This window comes from Pyxicephalus adspersus, chromosome 9, assembly GCF_032062135.1.
Source record: "Pyxicephalus adspersus chromosome 9, UCB_Pads_2.0, whole genome shotgun sequence".
Lineage (NCBI taxonomy): Eukaryota > Metazoa > Chordata > Amphibia > Anura > Pyxicephalidae > Pyxicephalus > Pyxicephalus adspersus.
The window spans coordinates 30,402,249-30,428,289 of NC_092866.1; the positions used below are offsets into that span (position 1 = coordinate 30,402,249).

Consider the following 26,041-nt stretch of genomic DNA (forward strand, 5'->3'; position numbering starts at 1 on the left):
TTTGGGGTTGCAAAGCGCCCCTCTTCTTTAGGGCTTGATACTATTTAAAAAAGTATGAACTGCACTGATCGAATTTAAAGGATCCTGCACGATAATTAGTCTAATAATAGCTCCAGATGTTGGTTAAACCTAAACCTGATCCCAAACCTTTTTCTGGGGCTTGGCTCCTGTTCTTGTGACTTTCTAATGTTTATTAATCATGTTTCCGATTTCCATCAGCAGCACGTTTTACGTCTACTATTTATGATTGCTCCCTTTTAATGACTTCTACCTGGTATGCCAAAAATCCTGACCTCTTGCTCATATTTCTGATTTTCTGTACTTCATTTCACTGTTAAAAGTACATGAATACCACACATACAAATATTCAACAGCCTGCCAAAACTTATAATGATGTCACTTCAATATCAATACCTGATTTTGATGCAGGTCACCTCTGAGCTTTGCAGTAGCTTACATTTCATTATTCATTACATCAGCTCTTGTTCCTGTGTATTGTGCACATAATTCATATTTTACAGCCTACCCTAATGCAATAATGCACCTTGGTCATAAATCAGTAATGCCCAGACACAAGCATCTCTTTGGGCAGGAATACAGGACCTTTCATTGGCTGAAAGACAGTGAAAAAGTCTGCCATTTACTCTATCTGGCACAGCTGGAAAAACAAGGTAAGAACACGCTATAATTTGAAAGTTCAAAAGTGGTAGACTTTACAACAAACATAGACAGAGACAGAGTTTACTTTGGAGCATAGGTCAAAACTGAATTTAATGCAGGTTTTCTACTAAAGGACTTTACATCACAATGAATGTGTATATCACAATAAAAGTATAGTTTTAAATATTTTTTAAAACCTAGTTTGGCACCATGTGGATTTGTGTCTATAATAGTAACATTCCTTCTCATGTCTAGAAAGATTGTAGCTGGTATAGCAACAACAAAAAATAGGTCAGTTTGCTGATTTTTTTATGTGAGTTTACCTTCACTATTTTTTAGGTACCAGAAATCAACTTATAACATTACCATTAAATTTTACTATTTATTGAATTTGCATGCAGTTTACATATATCAAAAACAAAATGTGTTAAACAGACAGTAAAACAGACTTTAAAACCTAAGGAACATAAATAAACTGTTCATTGATTGATCAAAATAATTAAATTGAGTCGTTTACGTGTTTCACCACTAGGCTTTATTAGAAAGATGTGCTTTCCTGCAGGATATTTAGTGATTTTGTTACATCAGTAGGTATTTAATTAGATTTTAGTTTAATGATTCAGTTTTCCCATGTTTCTCATATTTATCTAAATGATCCTAGTAGATACCAACAGCAATTTCAGATGAAACACACGGTTATGATTTCATGTAACCAACTGTGCAATAAATCCAAACCCATATGTATTTAATGCACCACATGTGTAGATCTCTTAGACGATTTTACCAACAACAAATGTTATACATAATATTATCAATCTTTATTTACAGCAGTGTTTTGAATTTTATATATTAAATGTAGCATTATTTTCATGAAACTTTTTATTTGCCTTTTTTTTATTCATACATTTTCTTCTTTTTTTTTTTACAGAAATATGGGAGGTTGTTTAAATGACCCTAATGTATTTTGCTACATTTGTGGTGAATATTCTCAGCAAAAACAGAGAAGAAACATTACACCATTTGTGAAACAAGCATATCTTGCTGTAACAAACTGGGGGACCAAGATAAGTATTGGGCTCCCCATATGGTATGCAAAAATGGAAAATTGAAAATTCTGAAATTTGGTGTACCTATGGTATGGCGAGAGCCCAAAAATCATCATAATAATTGTTCTTTTTGTGTTGTGAATGTAAAAGGTTTCAATTGTTACAAGAAAAACAAGAGTATCCCGATTTGGAATCCGCAAGATGACCTGTGCCTCATGGTGCTGATGTTCCCATACCAGTGTTCAGTACACCCCCTGATATTCCTGTATCCAACATGGAAGATATACAGGGTTTGGAGTGTAATCCAGGAGTTAGCAGTGGAACTGACTATAAAGGAAGTGTTTCATCAAACCAGCAGTTCTCCCAAGAAGATCCTAATGATTTAATAGGTGACCTAAGTCTGTCAAAACAAGCATCTGAACTTTTAGTATCCAGGCTAAAAGTAAAGAACTGCCTGAGACCAACATTAAAATAACCGTTTATAGGACAAGACAGGTGATACTCCTACCATATTTCAGTTAAGATGGAGACTTTGTGTACTGTTGTAATATCCCTTAACTACTAGCCCATATGGGAGTACCAGAATACCAAGCAGAAGACAAGCAGCTTTTTAAAGACAGTTCCACTGCAAGTTTGAAATCTGTTTTACTGCATAATGGAAACTGCTATGTATCAATTCCATTTGGTCACTCAACAAAACTTAAGAATATGAAAATATCAAAATGGTCTTACAAAAGCTTTGCTATCATGAACACCAGTGGCCCATATGTGTTGATTTATAAAAATATTGAACTACCTACTTGGACAGCAAAATGGATACACAATATACACATTTTTCATTTGCTAGTGGAATAGTGGAGGAAAGCAGGATCACTGGAAAAAATGACATGGCCCTCCAAGGGAAAACATGAAAAAAGGTGCAGTGAACATCATTAATAAGCCAATGGTTGACAAGGAAAAAAAAAATCAATCATTCTCCCTCCACTACACAAAAAGTTGGGATTAATGAAGCAATTTGTTGGAGCTCTGAACAAGGATGGTGATTACTTTAAATACATTTGTAGATTCTTCCCTGGATTGAGTACTGAAAAATTAAAAGCAGGAATCTTTGATGGACCCCAGATTCAGAAACTGATAAATGATTCAAATTTCACAAGTTACATGACTGATATTGAAGCTTCTGCCTGGCACAGGTATGTCATTGTTGTTAAGAACTTCTTGGATAACCATAAAGCACAAATTTATGAAGAACTGGTAAAAAACTTGCTCCTAAAACTTTAAAAATTTGGGTGCAACTATGAGCATAAAGGTACACTATCTTCATAGCCATTTGCAAAAATTTCCAGAAAACCTTGGCGATTTTAGTGAGGAACAAGGGGAGAGGTTCCATCAAGATATAACGGTGATGGAAGAAAGGTATCAGGGCAGATGGGATAGACACATGATGGCAGTCTACTGCTGAAGCCTTCAACACGATTGTCCTGATCATCAGCATAAAAGGAAATCATACAGAGTTTTTCAATGACTTCCTTGTGACTAGTTTTGTAAATTTACTAAATATAGAATATATTCACATTAAGTATTTCAAATGTTTTTCTTGTATACATAGGTATATCTAGTTTAATTTTGCTTATTATTGAGGTCATTATTTCAAAAACTAGAGCCAATCTAGCAAAACCAATACTATATTTTGAATCTGTGCATCAAACAAATGACTTTAATGTGTTTGGCAAGAAAATGTTTGTTGACCAGTGTGACGTCCGTACGTGTAAGTGTTTCAGTATTAAAAACATTTTATTCTCATTTTAAACAACAGTAAACATAAATCATGAATACGAATGGAAACTCACACCCACTACATGTAAAGATATTTAAAATATAGATAACCACATACTGTAGTCTAAAAATCAAAAACAAAATATTTACATTTACTTTACTACATTAGGCTTCAAAAAAGTTTGCAACAATCTCTTTAAAAGTATGAGATGAAAAAAGCAACATCTTAAATGTATCGCTATAGTAGTAGTATTGCTTATTTACAGTAATTTATCATGGATTAGACTGCCAATTATAAGGATACTAAAACAGAAAGAAATGCTATGTCATATTCTAAAGTTAACATATGTAGAATTAAATTATACTGCAAAAAACAGATGTTCAACTATGTTGATAGGGTTTTAGTCCTGGGATATGTTTATTTCCCCAGTGGTTGAATTTGATGGATTTATGCCTTTTTTTTCAACCTGAGTTACTATGTAACTGTAAAAAAATCATAAATAGTACACAAAATATGCTCAAAAATGAACATAAAAAGGAAAACAAGCATTAAGGTAATAAAAGACAATTATCAACTATAAGAAATAAGTAAAGTGAGTGAAAAAAAATAAGTAATACATACTGTGCTATGATCTCTGTGGAACTTGATCTGTGTTTAAAAGAAAATGTACAGAGGCATGGCTTTATACACGTGGAGTCAAACAACAAGTTTGACTACAAGCCAGATAAGTATTTGTACTTTGTGCCCAAGGCACAAACACTAGAGCAAAGATCACGCAAGCAGAACCTTTACTTACACTAAACACACACTATGAGGCATGGTTCCACAAGTTATTTCTAAAACAAAACTAATTCCTAAAATTCACAGGTAGAATAAAAAAAAAATTACCTGAAAATTAAACATCATATAAATATGCAGATGACCTGTATACTAAAGATATGGTAGCTGCACATTTTTACATCACATAACATTTGTAATAAAGATTTGTAATATTTATCCAATGTTTTGTACAAAAAAAGATACCAATTATATCAAGCAACAAAAATGTGTGTGCCTGTAAAAAGACAAACACAAACTACAACACCAACTACTGTCAAAAATATTTTTGAATTAGGCAGGTATGCCACTACCTGGCATGGAATGCAACTGGCATTTATGTTTGCATGTGTGTATTAGATATGCATGTGTCTAGGAATAGATGTCCTTTAGGGGGCTGACAATTTTACAAAACGTCAAAAGCTTTTTTTGCACACAGGGTACTAGGTATGTAGACAACACAGTGTCTATAAGTTTAGACACCCATGGCAAAATTTGTAAAATGTTGGACACTTTTTGCTGCAGCTTTGCCACACTTATAGTACCCAAAATAAAACATAGACAAAATAGACTGTTACATAGTTACATAGTAACGTTGAAGCCAAAACTATATTGAGAGAACCACAAATGTATTAACTATTGTTTGGAAAGGGAGTAGCATGGATTATAGGGTAACATAGCATTTCTACTATAAATAATAAAGTTGAATCTCTTGAAAAAAAATCTGCTGTTTTAGATTCTGTGAGTTGGCACAATGGCACAGGGAATTCAGTCAAAAGCAGCATAAGGTAAAGCAGCATATTATCAGAAAATAGTGGAAGTCAGAAAGCACTTGATAATCACCTCTCTATGGAATTAAACCTAATTCCCTCTATGGTATTTTTTTCCTAATAAAGGATATGCTACAGGTATAACAGTAACAGTTCAGAAAAAAACACTGAGATGGATATTGGATCACCCTCCCCCTATGTTGTTCCAGTACATCATGGAACCACATCTTGCTTTAATTACAATCTTGAGTCTGTTGGGATATGTCTCTACCAATTTTTCACATTTAGATTGTATAACGCTTTTCTAAAGAACTGTTGAAGATCAGTCATGTTGGATGCTAACCATTGAAGAACTGCAATTTTCAAGTAATTCCACAGATTTGCAATAAAGTTTTATTCTAGACTCTGACTAGGGCACAGAAGGACTTCCATTTTTTTTTTATTCGGCCACTGTATGGCCCATTTTGCTCAGGGTTTCTTGTCATTGCCCTGTTGGATAGTGAACCTTCTTCCAATTGACAACTTTGACAAAGGGTGCAGGTTTTGGTCTAATATCTATTTTTCTGCTCTTCCTTGACAAGTGCCCCAGTAGCTGCTGCAGAGAAACACTCCCACAACAGGATGCTACAACCTCAATGCTTTACTGTAGGGTTGGTGTTCTTTGGATGGTGAGTAGTATTGGCTTTCTGTTATACCATTTGGTGCTGAGGCCAAATAGTTTTGGCCTTGTTTCATAACAAAATCTTTTTTCCACCTGGCCTCAAAATCATCAGGATGCATTTTGGCAAAAGTTAGTATGGGCCTTTTTTTTAAGGAGAAGATTTTTTAATGCAATCATCCCATACAAGCCATATTTGTGGAGCACTTGTGATATTGTTGTCACATGCACAAAAAGACCTTTTTTTGCCATATATTCTTGAAACTTCTTTAAGGTTGTTACGGGGCTCTTTTTAGCCTCTCTGACTAGTTTCCTCCTCGTTCTTCTATCCAGTTTGGAAGGACAGCTGAGTAAGGGAGGTTCTGGACTCCTAGTAGTACCAAATATTTTGCACTTTCCAACTATTGTTGGCTTTATTGTGCTCCTAGAGTTTAGTAAAGCCTTTACACATGTTTTTATATCTATCTCTAGACTGCCCGCAGCCTAATTCAAGAGATCTTTGGACAGGGCCTTGTAACCCATAGTAATTTGCTTTTGGTTACAGAGCATTGAAAAGTTCTAACAATAGCAATTTTTATGCTGAACCAATCAAATAATTACAATTGATCACAAGTTGAAACAGAATGTAAGAGTGCAATGGAGAAGGTATTTACACATGATGGAGCTTAGTGACTGGTATTTTGTGTTTTTGGTATTGTTTTTAGGGTTTTTTTTATGAACCTTTGCTGTTACAGCTTCCACTTGGATTTTATACGTTGCATAACAACAACGTATTACAGAGCAATTACACCTGTAAAAATTTCAGGCTGCAAAGCATCAAATCGGAATATTTTGAAGGGGGCGATTAGTTTCTTTACCCACTGAGTGTATTTGTTATTCAAGATTGCACATGAACATGCATGTTTTTTTATGGTAATATGTGAAGTTCCACTTTTTTTAAATATTTTAATTTAATATAATTTGCAAGGGTACCCATCACATATTTATGTCCAAATAGTTACACAGTAGAGTGTTGTTTTTATCTATATTTATAAACTGTCTGGCATTGCTGTAGCAAACATACCAAAAGGGAGGTCCTGCCTTCCACCTGCAATCATTTTACCAGTGGTTGGAATATTAATAATAACTTTTAAACATATATATCAATCATTAACTTTTAAACATATATTAAACCAAGTTTTCCTTTTTTATTGCATGGATTTAATGAAAATTATCCTATAATACAATACTAGCTGCTTTGTAGCCACAAGAGTCCCCCACTTATCTTACATTTCCTTGTTAAAGAGAAATTGGGGTTCAAGCCAAGTGGCTAGCTATGTGTGACAGGGTAGCACGGTATGACATATAGTTTTTGCACCTAGTGATGGCACCATGGTGATGAAATTTAGGGGGAGATAGCCACACTTACACTTGCAGTTACATTTCCCTTTTTTTACAGAGATATTAAGGTTCATGTGTGACAGGGTAGCATGATATGATGGCTAGGTGGCCAGCTATGTGTAACAGGCACCCACCAGCCGCTTAGTCCCTCACACTGCAGCATCTGCAGATTTGAATCCAGGCGGCAGCGAGTGGTACTCAGCGTCTTCCTGTAGCCAGGGTTCCATGGCATGAGGAAGGGGTAACCGCACCGCCACCTCACCGCCAACCTGAATGCAGCCTTTGAAGGGTTGTGAATTTCCAATGGGCACCACAGCGCACAGAGAGCTGGCTGTACCTTGTTGTTCATTGCCATGAGAGTGGCCTCCAGGGGGTCCCCAATATGCAAACTCAATTTAGGGACCCTGGTCTTGAAATAGCCCCATTTAGTTTGAAAATATCTGGCAACTTATGTTTAGGGGGCTTAAATTAAGTTTAGTAATAGCTCTCAGGGTCCCCTTTGTACCCCAAAGATTGCATTTCTGCAGTACTTTAGTACTGACAGTGGCTTTGTGTATTGCCAAAACATACCTGGTTTATTGGAGAAATTGGGAATTCCAATCTATAACTCAATTGAATGGCGAATATTCATCGATAGCTCAAAGCAGAGCTTAAAATGTGTCCTCCTTCACAATGGAAATATACTTGGGTCAGTTCCAATTAGCCATTCAGTTTCTCTTTGTAAAGAATATGCAGACATAAAGAGAGTCATTGAGTTGTTGCATATCACCAACACAATTGGGTCATCTGTGTCGACCTTAAAATGGAATGCTTTCTTCTGGTATCTGTGCATGTGGGACAGCAGAGCTCGTGAGAGGCATTGGGTGGAAACAAATTGGTCTACAAGATCTGACCTAAAACCAGGTGATCCAAACATTCTACATGAGCCACTTGTTGATAGAAAGATTATATTCCCACCTCTGCACATGACACTGGGTCTGATGAAGCAGTTCGTTAAAGCTTTGCCAACTGAAGGAGACTGTTTCAAGTACCTCATTTTGGCCTTTCCTAGTCTGTCATTTGAAAAAATAAAGGCCGGTGTGTTTGATGGTCCACAGATTCGGCAGCCCACCAAAGATGAACATTTCATCAGGAAAATGTCAGAAGTCCAAAAAGAATGCTTGGTTATCATTCAAAGCCATTGTCAAGGACTTTCTTGGAAACACATGAGCAAATAATTACACAGAAATTGTCCACAAACTCTTGGGAGAGCTACAAAATGCTTGGTTGCAATATGAGCATCAAGGTGCATTTTCTGCATAGCCATCTTTGTAACTTCCCAGGAAAACCTTGGTGCAGTCAGTGATAAGCAAGGTAAACAATTCCATCAAGATTTGAAGGTCTTAGAAGGACGGTATTAGGGTAGATGGGATTTACACTTGATGGCTGACTATTGTTGGAGCATCCGGCGGGATTGTCCTAACACGGAACACTCCTGGAAAAACTATAAGTGTAAGTTTTTATCTTAACCGCTTACCTAATTAATTTTCAAATGTTTTACTGTAAAAAAATGTCAGTAACAATAAATCCTTTCTATGAGCAAACAAAATTTAAATAAACAGTATATTCAAATATATTTTCATTATTTTTGCAGTGTATGTAAAATTTGTATGTTTTTTGATAAAAATGGAGGGTACACTGTATCGTAAAAATTGGACATGATAGCAAAAAACTGGGGTCATTTCTGGATTCACCACCCAAAAATTAGTAAAAAAACAAGAGTAAGATCTAACTCAACAAAAAATGCATTCTTCAGTGTAATCAGTGTAGGAGATATAAAGGTTTATACATGGGGATATTGACAGCTGCATGGACACTGACACAGCACTCATGATGCTGCAATTATCTCACAGTACAAGGTGGGCAGGGAGCAGCCACAGCTGATTGGCAAGCCTATAGTACACGTCCACTCTCAGGGAGCGCTCAGGAATTTTTCAACATGTATTTTTCAAATAATTACAAAACAGGTGACATAAACTTCATTAAATCAGTGTAAGAAGAGCAAACATTGTACAATCACACATAAATAGAACTATAAAGGCATCCTTCAATTCTATATTCCTAGGGATATGCCTAGCTTACTAAATAGAAAGTCGTCTGACTTAATGTTGCAACAGAGATGTACAAAGCTCAAAAAGATTTCAAGCCCGACACGTTTCGCTGGAAGGCTTTATCAGGGGATCTGCAAGGAGAGTCAGAGTGTCTGTACAATAAAGTATAAACGGAAATGATCATAAATTATATATATAAATCATATAAACTTGTATATGGAAATAACATAATAGTGGCAGGTCATATCAGAGATATGCAATAATTCATAGTCAATAAACTTTGTGCAGTATGTATTTATAAATCTGATCTCGAAATGTAGTGATGTGGTATCTGATTTGTTATAAAACAAATCTATTGCTAATTTGCTATTAGCTAATTAACAAAAAAGTTTTCCTCACCATACACAATATTCAATGTATACAGTAATAAACTATTTTGGTCTCTGTAGTACATGTATTTATTACTATGAAGAAGAAGAGAAAGAGATTTAACTTACTGGATTATGAAGAAGACACAGATATACATACATGATGTTTTCTGCTGTTGAAGGGGGGAGGGTTTATACACTGCTGCTGCAGAACCTGGATGCCAAGCCAAGTATCAAGGTGGTTCCAGTAACATTCACTTGCAAGTATGGTACCTATGGGTGTTGTTATAACTAGTGGTAGGTAGATAGGAACTCTTTGATAAAGTATAGTTCTTTCAAAACAAAAAAGGGTTTGTTCAATAGCAGCCATGTTGATAAAGAAACAATACTGGAGGGAGATAGTTATCTACTTTCAACAAACTACATATGGTATTAAATGATGCAAAACTGCTGATGCCTTATTTATTTAAAATTAAGTCAGAGGTAAGTTGCAAAAATATTATTTCCAAGGAAATTGATCAACGATTCCAGAGAAGATAAGGCTTTTCGGCTCCCAAGATCTAGATATGGTATACATGGTATAAAATAATGCAAACCTGCTGGTGTCCTATTTGTTTATAAATTAAGTCAGAGGTAAGTTACAAACCTATTATTTCTAAAGATATTGGTCAGAGGCTATAGAGAAGATAAGGCTTACCTTGGACAACTGCAACTATGGAACAGGAAAGAGGATATGCAAACTGCATGTACAGCAAGAAAATCGTTAGGGCATAGCAGCAGCAGCTGCTGTTTTAACCCCATGGATGCAATAGCTTACATTTTTTGAGATCAGATTTATATATACATATTGCACAATATAAGTTAATGATATACATAAATTCACACATCGTGCAGGAACACCTTAATGTTTATTGACTATGAATTATTGCATATTTCTGATATGACCTCTATTATGTTATTTCTATATACAAGTACATATGATATTTATGATCATTTCTGTTTACACTATTGTACAGAGGCTCTGACTCTCCTTGCACATCTCCTGATGAAGTTTTCTGGCGAAACGCGTCAGGCTTGAGATCTTTTTAAGCTTTGTACATCTCTGCAACATTTAGTCAGACGACTTCCCATTTAGTAAGCAAGGCATATCCCTAGGAATATAGAATTGAGGGATGCCTTTATAGTTTTATTTATTTGTGATTGTACTATGTTTACTGATACACTGATTTAATAAAATTTATGTCACCTATTTTGTAATTATATGAAAAATACACGTTAATCTTTTGCCAGGAAACCCTGTTTCTTTCCTACTTCTTTTGTATTTTGACTCATTACGGGGTTGACTGCTTTATGACTCATATTATAGGTTGGGCCTCTTTCTCTGTTTTCTTGTTATACTTTTATTTTGATTAAGGTTTATGTACCTAGCCTGTTTTACTTACCAGCTTTATACTATTGACTACAAATTGTAATATTTACAAATAATATGTCTGTTTTTATTGGCAATGTATACTACAATGTTTTTTTATTATTATTGGTAATTATCCTGGTATAGACAACTGCTATTTTGTTCCATGTTTGATCTCTCTGGAAGATTATGGATTGCCCAGGTTTACCTTTAGGTGGCGAGTTTTACAAAGGCCATGTCTCCTCATGGCAATCCATCTTTATGTGACCAACTTTTTTCAGCACTACAGATGTCCATAGAATGACCAGAATTGCAGATACCACTGACAACTTTAATACCATACAGCAAACATTGGATGTTTGGCTTGCTCAATCAACTGTAGATATTTCGACATTAGCCAGTTAACTTTATGAATCATATATTATATTATTTTATTTCTAAATTAGGGTTGCCTTCAAAGTCCCTTTTTTATAGACATAAATGCTTTCTTCTCTGGAAAACCTTTCATTGTATTGGACAACTTTAATTATCCCTTTTTGTAGATAATTTTGTTAAAATGTAAATATTACTTATCCTGTGGAATTTTAATTATATACTCATTGTATTACTATTATTATTATTATTATTATTATTATTAATGAACAGGATTTATTTAGCACCAACATGTTACCCAGTGCTGTACGTTAACTAGGCATATGTTTCTCTGCAGTTTTTCTCATGTTAGTTTGTTCTTTGTCAAGGCAATTTACAACAAGGGTAGAGTAATTTTGTTTAGTAAAACTAATACAGGTTGACATCCAAAAATCTGGCAGCCTCTGGACCTGAGGAGAGCCAAATTCTTGAATATTCCGAATTTTTAAAAGTTATACTTACCTCCACACACAGGCCAGCTGTCCTCCCGCAGCGCCGCGGATATCTGGCACAGTTCCCGGGAGCAGGCAGCAAGGACCTCTTAATGTTTATTTAGTTTAGCAAGCAAGACCTAACAGCTGTTTCTGCAGAACAACGCCAGCAAAAAATTAGTGGCCAAACAGTATACTGCAGTCCCTGTATTGAACATATGATCTGAAATTCATGCCGGTAAACTGAAGAATCCGGATTATCGATAGCCGGATTTTCGATTGCCAACCTGTACTTAAATAATATTTAATCTTTTTGAACTTAGGTACATAAGAACATCCTAGTAAATGTTTTGCAACAGTGACCAAGTTACAGTTTAGAACAAGATAATAGCCACAAACTAATATTTTGTTGCAAGAAAAGGCTCACTCAAACTTTGACAAACCTAGATATCTGTTTTTCTCAGATGTACGGTAAAAGTTAGACATTCTTTACATAACGCCCTACATTTGGTGACTCTACAGAACAACTTGTGTGTTTTTAATCCTTTGAAGTAAACAAGTTTGGTTACTGTAATTACATTTTGTTTAAACCTAGTGTAATGGGTCTGCCAGTTTTGCTAGAAGTACAAGAAAAACAACTGCAATCAGTAATGTACACTAAGTTTTGAATTTGATTACTGTTTTTTAAGGTGTTTATCTCAAGAAGCCCTTTTTTAGGTTTAATAGTACAACACTGGACACACAGGGGCATTTCAATAAATTAGAATATCATCCAAAAGTTATTTATTTCAGTCATTTATTTCAAAAAGTGAACCTCATATTTTATATATATTTATTACACACACAGTGATATAGTTAAAGCGTTTATTTCTTTTCACTTTGCTGATTATGTCCTACAGGTTATAAAAGTTCAGTATTTCAAAACATTTGGTTACAGAAGTCTAATAAAAAAAAATATTTTTAATACAGAAATGGTAGCCTACTGAAAAGTATGTCCATGTACCTACTTATTATATGGTGGGTCCTTTTGCATGAATTGCTACATTAATGCAGCATGGCATAGAAGTGATCATCTGAAGAGGACTTTGGACCACTGGGCAATATTCCAGTCGGTTTTTTCCTTTTGCCCACGTAAAACACTTTTGACGTCTCTAGTTCAGGAGTGGCTTGACACAAGGAATGTGACAAGCTGTCCCGAATACATCTGTGTATGGTGGCTCTTGAGCACCGACTCCAGCCACAGTCTGCTCCTTGTGAATCTCCCCCAAATTCTTGAATAGGCTGTGCTTCACAATGCTCTCGGGGCTGTGGTTATTCCTGTTGCTTGTGCACCTTTTTCTGCCACATTATATTCCCTCCACGCAACTTTCCAATAAAATGCTTGGATACATCACCTTGTGATCAGCCAGCTTCTTTAGCAATGACCTTAATGGCTTACCTTTCTTGTGGGGGATTTCGATGATTGTCTTCTGAACAACTGTCAAGTCAGCAGTCTTCCCATGATAGTGTGGCCTACTGAACCAGATCATAAAAGGCTCAGAACACCTTTGCAGACACCATTAGTCTACTATATTGAACTCATTTACAATAGTCTAATTTTCTGAAACACTGAATTTTGGGGTTTCCTGTAGGGCATAATCAGCAAAATAAAAAGAGATATATAAAAATAAATTATATTTTTCATTTGAATTACTGAAATAAATTAACTTTTTGATGACATTCTAATTTATTGAGATGCACCCGTGCATCCAGTACATACGTAACACACTCTTCTCTCATCCACTTCCTTTAAACTAGAATAGCATAATTGAGAAATTGAGAAAGTAACAACTTATAAGTAAGAGAAGCAGTGATTTGTTGCTCCATCCATTAATCAGCTGAAGATTCCAATTTAGGTTGGCGAATGTGGATTTTAAAATGGACCTAAACTCAAAGTATTTACTTTACATAAAAGGGTAGGCCACTATTTTATATAAAGTACAAATCTGATTTTTCCTTCAACACATACCCCCAAAAGGGGGGTGTGCAGCACCTCTTATTTCTGTCTTGATCGGTGATTTGAGGGCTCACCTCCTGAACAACTGCTTGCTTTGTTTCTACCTGCATATAATCCAAGATTTTGTAGAAGTTCCATGACATTTAGTCAGTTGGTTAAAAAGAACCACTACAATTTTTCTACAGTATGTTTGAAAGCCATCTTATAGATCCGATGTATTATCCTGAATTAAATCCTAAAACAATTGTAACTGTGGATAACCTCCAACTAGACCATAGTCCTTATCCCTTGTCCTGTCAAGCCACGATTCAAATCTGCTCTGTAGTACAATCTAGTCTCTATCACTCCTCTCAGTAACAAAAGAAATGTTCTAATGTAGGGTCGCCAACCGGTGGTCTGCGGCTCTGGCCTAGATTGGGATTTTAAAGTCCATGATCATGTTTGGCTTTTGATGTTGTGAATGACATGATTATTTTGTCATATTTTGTTGATCTGCAACATCTGCTCCACTACTTTGCTCTATAGCAAACATACCTTTTTTTTCAGATCTAGCACCAGGCTACACCATGACAGCCTTCCAGGCTTCACATTTGTTCTACTGCACTTCTTGTTTGGTTAAACCATATTTTCCTTTACATATGGTCTATAACTGTGTGTACTTAATCCTGCCCACCAGTAAGGTATCACATGGTTTACTGTATAGGGTTGGCAGCTGCACAAGTCAATCCAGACCATTAGCAGCGAAAAGAGGCCTAGTAACCAAGGAACTAGATGTTGAGAGCAAACAACAGATGTTGACAGTCTTTATCCGGACAAGCTGGTACAGACTAGTGGTTTTTCCCCCACTCGACCAGCTCGACCTTAGTCACTTGGCTGTAGGGGATTCATAAGTGTGTGAGAGGAGCGTGGCTTGTAGTTTTATCAATGTACATGATCTTTGCCCATTTTATGGACTTATATTGTACAGACCCTCAGGGAATATGCATTGTCAGTAAAGGTATTAAATGATTTGTTTTGGTATTGGTAAATTAGAGGCAAACATTAAACATATCCTTACCACCCAATCTTCAGAAACAATTGAGTCAGACCTATCTATTTAGATTGTCAGAGAGAACCATTAAATACTTAGGAATGGCCCTACCTTGTAATTTGTCCAAATGTGCCAACTGAACCTTCTACCTTTTTTTTCACAGATAAAGTCAGACCTGCAACAATAGAAGGGGCACTTTTTCTTGGTTTGCCCATATAGATAATCAAAATGAACATACTAGAGTCCTATATATCTTACAAAACCTTTCCCATACATACTCCACACTCTCAAAATTATTCACTCCCATATTTTTATATTTTGTATGGGGTAACAAATACCTCTAAATGATTGGGCATCTTTTGTTCCACTCCATTACATCCACAATCACTCCTTACTGAACACTGCTTTCATGGCGCCATCACATATTTTAATTTCTTTGGTGGAGAAAAGACTATACATATTCTCTCTTTTCTTTACTAGATGCCTAATACCAGCCACCATGGTCACACACCACCATTTCTGCATGCATAGAACGTGTGACTCTGGGTTTATTTCAGCTCAGCTTTATGAGAAATTACTTTGTTTTGAACCCATTTGTGCTATTAGGAACAGATTTCAAGAATTGGGTAACAAAATAATAGCAAGGTAGTATAGAACACTAGAATAGCTACATTTTTTTTATCCCCAGAGGTATGTGATAGCTTTAGGTGGTGCCATAGGGAAGTAGGCACAATGTTACATATATTCTGTTAATGCTCCAAATTAAATCAGTTCTGGGGTATGGTTAGGGAGATTATCTAACAATTCTCAGGTCAGCAAATACATATTTACCCAGCCTTTTTTTTTCTTCATTACAATACATTTTCCCCTAAATCTTACCAAAAATGTATGATCAAACACCTTGTTAGGGCTTCCAAATCATGCATCTCCCCATTTTGGGGGTGACAGAGTCCCCATCCTATTCAGCTGTGGTTATTAAATTATTATTAAACAGGATTTATATAGCCCCAACATATTACCTGTGTGAGTCCAAATGAGGAGGTAATGGAGAGCAGTTTGGCTGAGGAGGGAAGGTTGGCAGAATTAAGGAAATAATAAATATGAATTATCTCATTTCTAGCATTCAGGGAACTGAGGTCAAATTCTATGAGATTTAGTATTACTGGAAACAATGTCTGGAGATTAATGGCTTGAGATTGGCAAGTATCTAATTGAGTTGAGTGGCAAAGTCCTTTCTCTTGTTACTTATATCACACATAAAACACTAATTTTTGTGAAGCCATATCTGCTAATGCCCTACCACCTTCTCCTTTCTTCGCCCATTTCTTTTTCGCTTCAAATTTACCTCTCTCTATAGTCCTTGTGTACTGTGTTTTTCATACTAGGATGTAAAATTACTTTGTCTTGTTATCCGATTTAGATAAAGAAATCAGGGTCAGTGGATCTTGATCGTTGTGGTCCTCCCTGGTCTCTATCCCAAAACGGGATATATACTGCTGATGTATCATGCCACTTTCTCTTTACATTTTGATGTTGTCACAACACTACTGTAGAGTTACAATGAGTTGTTATCATCATGGTGTCTATGGAAGACTCTGTGCTTGTCCCTCTTTGTTGCATTATTATGTAAAGTAAAGAATGTAATAAAAAATGGATTAATTTCCAAATTCATATAACTATGTGAGACAAAGAACTACATTAATAAAAATTTTAGCAGGTATTAAAAAAAACCAAGAAAATTAACAAAAAAAGCTACGAGAGTTAAAAGTATCTGATTTCCTAACGTCTGCACTGAATAATGACAAACCAAGAATGCAGAGGTGGGTCTAGTAGAAAATATCTCATTGGAAAGCCAGCATACAACCTCTACAAGCCACTTTCAAGGTCGGTGTAAACTCCACAGTTAAGAAAATCTAACCGGCTGTTACCTACAATATTTGCAGGATCTGAATTTGAGGACAAAACAAACAGAAATTTAAGATAAGTATTCAACTTCATTAACTATATGTAAGCAGTGCACCAAAGTGTAAAGGAAGGTATACATGAAGTTATAGGAACACCCTCCTTATTAACTTTTTGCATGCAGTGCACACTAAGAGTATTGGATCACATACATTAAATTGGACGTAAACATGTAGTACATGTGCATGTTGTTCAAACTAGAGAATAAGTACTAAAAGTACACAGAAAGGATTGTGCACACAGGCTTACAAACGTTATACAGAAACCATATAGTTATTTCCATTGCTTATTGTAATATATTATTGCATGACTGTTTTACACATTTAAGACAGACAGTCATAACAAAATGTTCTTTTAAATATTCAACTAAATGGTTTAAAAAGATTAATATGTGGTTCTGCCAGTGGGCACTTTTCCAACACGTGTAACAGACCCCAAAGCTTACATTGTAAATTCACATAAGAGTCAGAGGTGCTATGCACTATACTGTAGTAGTTTTTTGTTTTGTTTTTTTAATTTGCCACCTCATACTGTCTGGACAGCATGTCACCAGATTAAACTATAGAAAACAAAATTTAGATACTGTTAAATAAAATGTTATTCTAGATGCATTTATACAAGCTCTATAAACGTGATTATTCTTTGTAGTATTTACCTTCATACAATGAAACATGTTCCACAAATGTAAAAATTATAAAAACAACATAAGATTTCAGATAACTATTCCTGTTTATTAAAGCTTTTCATGTGTCAATTGCTTAACTGAACTGTGCCTGTTGGTGACATTACGACATAAATAGTCACATATTAAGGGAAGTGTTAATGACATAGATAAGGTTGCTACAAACTGATACCTTTATTTAACTAAGATAATCTTCACAAGCTACTCACGAGACTGCTCAAAACCTTGATAAGTAATAACATAACACAACATTAGAATGAAATTCTTTTTGTTTAAATGGCATAGGTAGAAATTCAGATCAATAAGATCAGCATTAGAGCTGATAGGCACTTTAAGCTGACTGCATTTTTGTGATACCTTTTTTGACAATACAAAAGAAAAGAAAATGTGTAATTTAGGTACACTTACTAGTAAACTGTTCAAGCTTGCTATATAGTCAGGTGGGTAATTTTTTAATCCTGCCTACCAAACTGTTTGATCTCAATTTTATTTGGTAATAAATTAGAAAACAACCTGTATATCAATATTCTGTAAAATATACAAAAAAAACAGTACTTTTCATTGCATTAGAGCTAGATCAATACCATGGTCAATTTTACACATTTTCAAGGAGCCTTTTTGGCATCTACAAATGGAAATAGGACATTTTAATTCTTTCATACAGTGTGCAATTACTCGCAGAGTGGGATTTTAAAAATACAGTATGACATTAGGTACCACTGTCAAAACAATAACAGCTTTTGGGGTTTCTGTTATTTAATATTGAAGCTAGTTCCTAATAATCAGTATAACTGCAAAAAAAAAAAACAAAACAAAAACCTGTGAGTTAAACTTTTAAAAATGGCCTAAAGTGACCTTGCAAGGATGGAAATATAGGACATACTATTATGGATTTGTTTTTAGGTTGCATCTTCTGTGTCTTGTAGGTCTTTCCTGCTGTGCCTCATAACAAGCCTGCAGCCAATTAAGTCTCAGGGACCTCTTAAGCAACATTTACACACTAAATAAGGATTGTGATCAGAGCAAAAAATTTCCAGTTACAAAAATTTGAGGCGTGCAAAAGGGCAGCTGGTTTTGGACAGATGTTTAGGTAAATAACTTATTAAAAAAAGCAAAGGAAAGAATAAGGGATTCTATTTGTAGATAAGTTCAGTCATTGCAGATTCCTAACCTAATTGTAGGTTCTATAATTTATTGTTCTTCTAGGATTTATTTACTCAAATTCCCTCTTTATGTTAGGGAAATCTTTGGTAAACTAAAAAACAACCTAAAAGTAAGGCTCATATTACTGAAATACAGTAGTGGTTTATTGCTGTTAAACCTCAATCAGGTTACAGAATATGCTGCCACCCTTCCTTGCTTTATTGAAAACTAGCCATACACTATGCTATAGTTATTAATATTATTACACAGTATTTATATAGCGCCAATATTTCCTATTATGCAGCGCTATACAAAGTCCATAGTCATGTCACTATCTGTCTCTCAAAGGAGCTCACAATCTAATGTCCCTACCATAGTCATATGTCATTAATGTAGTCTAAGGACAATTTTGAGGGGAAGCCAATTAACTGCATGTTTTTGGGATGTGAGAGGAAACCGGAGTACCCGGAGGAAACCCACGCAGACATGGGGAGAACCTGCAAACTCCATGCAGATAGTGTCCTGGCTGAGATTTGAACCTGGGACCTAGCACTGCAAAGGCAACAGTGCTACATTTGAGCCACCATGCTGCCCTTATAGTTATATATTATCAAACTTAAAAAGACATTTGATTGCAAAGAAAAATGTTGAAATGATCAAACATCAAATTGGTCATAATTACCATTATAATATTGCAAATACCCAAAAGAGAAGAAAAAAATTCCATAGTATATGCTGAGCCTAACAGAAGATGTAGGTGTATATAGGCATTACCAATGCAACTTTATAAAAACATGGTACAGTAATACCTCGGCTAACGAGTGGCCCTGGTAACAAAATTTTCAGCTAACAATTTTTCCCACTGTTTATGAGACTTGGCTAACAAATATGGTATCAGCTAAAGAATGTAAAAAAAAAAAAAAAAAAAAATATGGAGGAAGACACCTGATAACATAATGCATGAAAGTATGTTAGAAAAGTGAGTGAGGTATCTCTTTGACTTATATAGAGAGGGGTTTCCAGAGTGGCACAGAGTTAAACTCTTCTCATACCAGTGTCAGTACTGTACACGCTCTGTGTGGCTGTGAATTTGAGAAATAGGTGTGATTTATTTCTTATATTTATTCTTTACATACCAAGAGGGCTTCCCTGCTGCTTGACTGAGCTCTTCTGCAAGACAAACGCTGCAGTTGTTTCTTTTTGCATATCAAAGCACAGCTTGCTCCAAAAGTTATTGAATGTCTAGGCTCCATAAAAATTTTTCTTGCTTTGTTTGTGATTAACTCACAGTGAGGATTTTATACAGTCACTGACACAATGCTGCTTAATGATAAATTGAGACAAACATCTGTCCTAATTGCATTTATAAAATAATGTACCTATGGGAAAATCACATTTCAGCTAACAAAGTTTTCAGCAAACAAAATTGGTATCACGGTACTTTCTTGAATAAGGGTGTTTTGACTTTGAAGCCTAGCTAAAATAATGTGTAAGCATTTTACATACTCATACAGAAAATTGAGGGAACGCTTGGTCTGAAATTTTTCTTCACCAGTACTGCAACAGAAGCTAACAGACATACAAATAAAAAGATGGCACTGTCATGTATAACTCAAGTATACCTGCTGTTTAAATCAAATTAAATTATATTTTGCATGTGGATAGTGTAAACACAAACATACAGCTCTGGGATACAGAGCCTTAATCCCACAGTTCAGATTTTTTACCCAAGAATACCCTTTCATATTGTTTTTCTTTGTAGCTAAAAGATAGTAAAAACAGATTTTTTTTAGTAATTATGTATGTAAAAAAGTAATGTTGAATATTGCACAAACAAAACTATGCAAACTATACTGTAAAGGTGAACTAATTACTGTGAGTATAGAAAAAAAAAAAATCACTCTTTTTAAATTGCAGCCTGAAATGAAAACACACAAAAAATGGAAAATAAGGACCAGCAAAAAAATGTAAATTCAACCAATTTTAACTAGTCACCTTTAGTTCAGCAGGGTGTCACAGCGCTTAAATGGACAGGTGTACGATAGTTTTTACATTGCACCCAGGTTTAGGCATTTCATGAGGTAAAGGCTCCAGAAATAGTTGATTAGTTTTCCATAGTAGTGTTGGAAAACCAGTTTAGGGTCCTAGTCAGCAAAGAGATGGGAGGGGTCCCTAACCACTTAGTTCATATTTAGGTTTTTCCTGCCTGAGCAAAGGTGTACTATTTAAAGAGGCTTAGTTTTTACAGAGCCTTGTATGCAGTAGGCAGCTGGGGACTGCAGAGAAATGAGCTCCACGAATTAAACTTTCTTCCCCTTCTCTCCCATAGTAGGGCAGACATTCAGAGGTGGGCCAAGGGTCTATTCCCATGGTTTGGACGCATAAACCTCATAAAAATGAATGTTCTATCGAAACTGTATCTGTTCCCCAGGCTCTACAAAGATCTATCCCAAAATCATTCTTCCAAAACATTCATTTCTTTTTGCTCTTCATGCTCTTTGCCTTTGTATGGGGGGGTCAGAGCCCAAGGCTAAATCGTAAACTGCTTTTCCTACCCAAGTCCCAAGGGGGTTTGGGTATGCCACATTTCTCTTATTATGCTGCCCCCCATCTAACGATGGTGATAGATAGGTGCCGACACTTAAGATGTAAACAATGGGTGGGCCTGTAACAGACATTCAGTAACTTATTACTACACTTGCTCCCGTGGGTCTCAAGCTTGACCCCAAAAAATGAAATGCAACATCTTACAATAGGCCCCACGATATGTCTTTGTATGAAGTATGTCTCCTCCCCAACACTGTAACCACATCCATCACCCTTAATACCAGTGATTATCCACCAGTCCTTCTCACCAGGTTTGGAAGACCCAAGACTGTGCAATTTAACCTACCGTAACTTAAGCGGGCTCAACATTTTATCCAAAACAGACGGACAAGTCTTTCAGAATTGACGACCTCGAACCTCCCATACAAACTGACCCAACGGAGGGCCATCCAGTTAATGCATTTTGTAAAAATAAGGTGAGTTTCAGGAAGAGTTTTCAATCTGTTGTAATGAATATTTACAATTCAAGCATGCCAAGCCTGATTTAAATAGTTTAAATTTTGATGAAAGGATAGAGGACAGGCAGGCTTTTTATAGGCAAATATATAGTGAATAATAATAATTTATATAGTGAATAATAAAAGCATTTTAATGATTGATTGGTGTAGATCTATTGGTAACATACAACTACTAAACCAAATAGAATCAAAAAATAAGAATAAATTCAAAAATAAAGTACAGAAAGGTTGCTTAGCTTGTGCTGTTTAAAATCTTGCGTTTTGCCCTTAGGCTTCCTCAGGGGATAGTTGAGATCAAAGAACTGTTGATAACAACAAAGGGAGTCCTGTGTTCTTGGATAGAAAAACTCTATCCAGGAACACATACTACAGGTCTGCAACAACAATCCTGATTGCTGTTGCTAGTAGTATGTGTTTTGGATAGAATTTCTCAATCCAAACTTGTCCCATAATATATCAACCTCTAATGCCCGGGGATCGCCTGCAGTCACAGCTGTGACCCCAAAGTTCCCAAGGTCATGTGACCGTGGGAACTGAACAGCAGATAAACTTTGCAGATCCACTACAACCTCCTAATTAACCTGTATTGCCCCAGGGATCGCACACTCTTCTCAATGATTGCAGACAGAGCTACAATCATTGAGAAAATGTCCGCAGTATCTCTTACTATGTGATACAGTTTTCAGCACAGTAATATGATACATTTGTTAAATTTTTCTCGCAGTTGATAAAAAAAAAACAAAAAATGTAACAAATGCATCATAAAATTAAGTAAAATTAAGAGTAAGAGATATCATGTCATTGTAGGATAAAAAAGTTAAATAAACACAAATAAATACTCAATAAATTTAACATTAATTTTTTTACCACATTTTTTTATCCAAATTTTTGCCGCCGAAACTCATTTTTTTCGGGTCAAGTCTACCGGAAATCGAACAGCCATATTTGGGTCGAATATAAGGACAACCCAAATTCAAACACCAACACTAATCAGAAGCCAAGCGGCTAATGTCTGTTTTGTCGTTCGTTTTTTTTTTTTGGGCAACTTACTAATAAGGGACAGGCAAACACTTGAAGCTTTCATTTCACCTTGCCTATTTTCCTGTATGCTGCGTTCCCCAGGAATCCCCTGCTTGAGCACCTTAGGAAGCTTACATTTGGTGGAGTTTGATGACAGCAAAATATCCGAGTAGCAGCAAAGCTAAACCAAGACAGTCAGTACAGTTATTGTCCTGCAAACTGTTTGGGAGGATGGATAACCTGGTGTTGTGGCTAATGCAACCGCAAACCCAGCAGAAGACCCAGGCTGTGCAGCTGGAAACAAACGCCAGGTATCAGGAGGCCCTCACAGCACAGCAACAGTTGCTCCAAGATGCCATTAGACGGCAGGAGTTCTAACAGGAGATAGTGCCAAGATAGGAGCACAGCTGAAAAGGGACAGAAGTGCCCAGGGAGAAACTGCAGAAAGGGACCTGCATGCCCAGGGCAGGTGACAGCAGCGCTAGTTGCTAGGAGCCTAGGTGTTGCCATGGGAAACAGAGGATTAATCCGAGCAAGCCAGTTTTTGCAGAAGATTGCCCCACATGACAGTGTGGAAGCCTTTCTCCACACCATTGAGTGCACTGCTCTCAGTGAGGACTGGCCAGGGGTGCAGTGGGCGGGCAGAATTGCACTATTTCTACAGCATATTTCCATTTGGCTCTGGAGTCCAGGATTATGAACAGCTAAAGCTAAAAAAACCTTTGCACCTGGGTGTCACCGCAGCCGTTTGGGCCCAAAGAGTTCATCGCTGGGCATACCAACCTGAGCAATCCCCGAGGTCCAAAATGCATGATCTCTGCCACCAAGTCTGAAAGTAGCTACAGACTGAAACACTTGTGGCACCACAAATTGTAGAGCACGTTGCTATGGACCGCTATCTGACAGCTTTGCCCCAGCCAGAGCCATGCTGATTTAGTCAATTGGTAGAAAAGATTGAACACTACCTGGCAATGGGGAAATAGGTAGCAAGTGACCAGCATCTGAAGACAACAGTAACCAAGAGACTGTTACCAGGGGCAACAGGGCTGTTACTCCAATAGAGTGCGACACAGCCCATTGGATCTCTTTCTTTGACTGACCAGAATATCTCGTCATACCTGATGTTCACATAGCTACAGTTAAGGTGGGGGAGAATACTGTCCAGGCCTTTCTGGACTCTGGGAGTCTGGTCACCCTGGGTAATGCCACCATACTTAACCCTAAACAATAAAGGGGACAACCTGTTGCTGTTCAGTGTATCCATGGATATGTCAAGAACTACCCAACAGCACTAGTTACAATTGAGATTGACCAAGGGACTGGCTCTCATGTCATGGGTATGTCAGACGTCCTAGTGCTGTTTTGGGGAGGGACTTTCTCGTTCTAGAAGTTGTGGGGGCCAAACCCCCATTGAGGTTACTCCTAGGGATGAGTCTCGGGAGCCAGAGTCAGTAAGTAAGGACGCTGAAGGCTGGACTGTAAGGATGGCTCCCCTAGAAATGGACAGTTCTCCTTTGATGGTGTTTGCAAGCGACCCGGAGGAGCCCCAAGAGGCACAATAACAGACACAACCAAATTATTACACCCTATGCTGGCTTGGGTGAATATCTATAAATAGGGTATATAAATAGGGTACCCCAGTTGGATGTTGGTGAGAAAAGTTATCCCCACTTTACTGAAAATAATGACCTCTTTTATCAGGTAGACACATTGAATGGGGAAGTAGTTGAACAGCTAGTGGTGCCTCACTCACATGGCAGGGTTGTACTTGGCACACAAGCACCCACTTAGGGATCACCTGGCCATAAAAAAAACAAAACAGCATGTACTTCAGAGGTTTTATTGACATGGGGTATTTACAGATGTTATAAATTAGTGCAGATCATGTTTCCTGCACCCCACTACTGAGACCCTTTAGTGCCTCTGCCTAATACTGAGGTAACCTTTGAATGGATTTGGTAGGGTCTCTGGCGAAATTTGCTAGGGGACACCAATACATTATTTTGATCCTAGATTATGCAACAAGATATCCTGAGGTTTTTGGTAATACCTCTGCAAAGAATATTGCTAGGGAACTGTATTAGCAGGACAGGGATTCCAAGAAGAATCTTGCTTGACCAGAGAACACCCTTCATGTCAAAGGTGATGAAGGGCCTATGTAAAATTTTGTATAAAGCAGCTGAGAACTTTGATCTACCATCCCCAGAATGATGGTTTGAGAAGACCCTCAAAGGAATGTTAAGAAGGGTTATTGAGCTAGATGGTGGAGACTGGGACTGCCTTCTCCCCTCAGTTTTTTTAGTATTTTATTTTTCAGAAGACAAGAAAGAACAATGAAAAAGAAAATTCTTTTAACATACATATAACAAAGTCAAACGTTCTGCATACATATAAAAAGGGTATCAAATTACAATGATTTAACAAAGCAATAAAGTGGGAGACAGGTTAAGGTCAAGTTGGTTAACATACAAAAGGGGGTCATTATCCAGTAAGGGATATATGCGTACCATGAAGTTTGGTCGAACATCACTGCAAACCCGTTTTCTAAAGGCTTTGGGAAGGCAAGCAATGTATGATTCCTATGTTTCAAAGAAACTCTTTACTCTTGTCACCTTATCCATTGAGTACATCTGGAACACATTGTAATTTCTCTAAGAAAAGCCCTATATAGAGGGTTCTGCATGTATCCACTTTTACAAAATAGTTTTCTTCGCTACAGAGACAGGATGAGCAGGAACCTATGACACACTTTACCAATCTGTGTCCCCTGTAGTGTGACCTCTCCAAAAATAGCCCAAACAGGTGATAGTGGTAGGTAGTTCACTAAATGTCTCTGAGCATACTTCACAAACAGTCTCCAAAAGTACTAGATATTGGGACAATACCAGAACATATGATACAAATCTGCTTTGACTGTTTTGCATTTTAAACACTTTGAGGTGGAACTAAGACCCATATCATAAGAACGGAGGGGAGAAATGTAAACCCCATGAAACATCTTTAAAAGCATCTGCCTATATATTAATGAGGAGATTGTTCTCCAATCTGCCAAAATCTGCCAAGGTCTCACCAGGTATTCTGTCAGGGAAGTGGGTGAAGCACTTACAAAGTGCCTCTAGTCTCATAATCCAAGTTAATTTGATATAGTTAGTACAAATCTGCAATTGCACATATGTTGGGATTTGTTAGCCCTCTCTCCTGCTGATAGTTTTTTTTTATAATGACTGATGTGAAAGAAGAGAAAAAGGGTTGGTTGGAGAAAAAGGGTCACTAGGGGGAGCTAGGGCTTCCACAAAGGTGGTGTGAGCCCTGAGAAGGGCCAGGCACA

General features: G+C 36.7%; 1 protein-coding gene and 1 long non-coding RNA gene across 8 annotated transcripts in view; one reads left to right on the forward strand and one right to left on the reverse strand.

Moving 5' to 3' along the window:
• Window positions 1-26,041, reverse strand: part of PC (pyruvate carboxylase) — a 318,614-nt gene that overhangs the window by 260,251 nt on the left and 32,322 nt on the right. For 2 of the 6 annotated variants that reach the window (XM_072423071.1, XM_072423067.1), the window contains exon 1: window positions 4,105-4,194. The exons of the other annotated variants lie outside the window; for them this stretch is intronic. The gene's annotated coding sequence lies outside the window, so the exon portion shown is untranslated. Of the gene's footprint in view, window positions 1-4,104; window positions 4,195-26,041 lie in introns of those variants that run through there. 6 annotated transcript variants of the gene reach the window in all.
• The window catches only part of LOC140338738 (uncharacterized), a 46,858-nt gene continuing 38,665 nt past the window's right edge, over window positions 17,849-26,041 (forward strand). For both annotated transcript variants that reach the window (XR_011922309.1, XR_011922308.1), the window contains exon 1: window positions 17,849-21,651. This is a non-coding gene — a long non-coding RNA (uncharacterized lncRNA). The remainder of the gene's footprint in view (window positions 21,652-26,041) is intronic.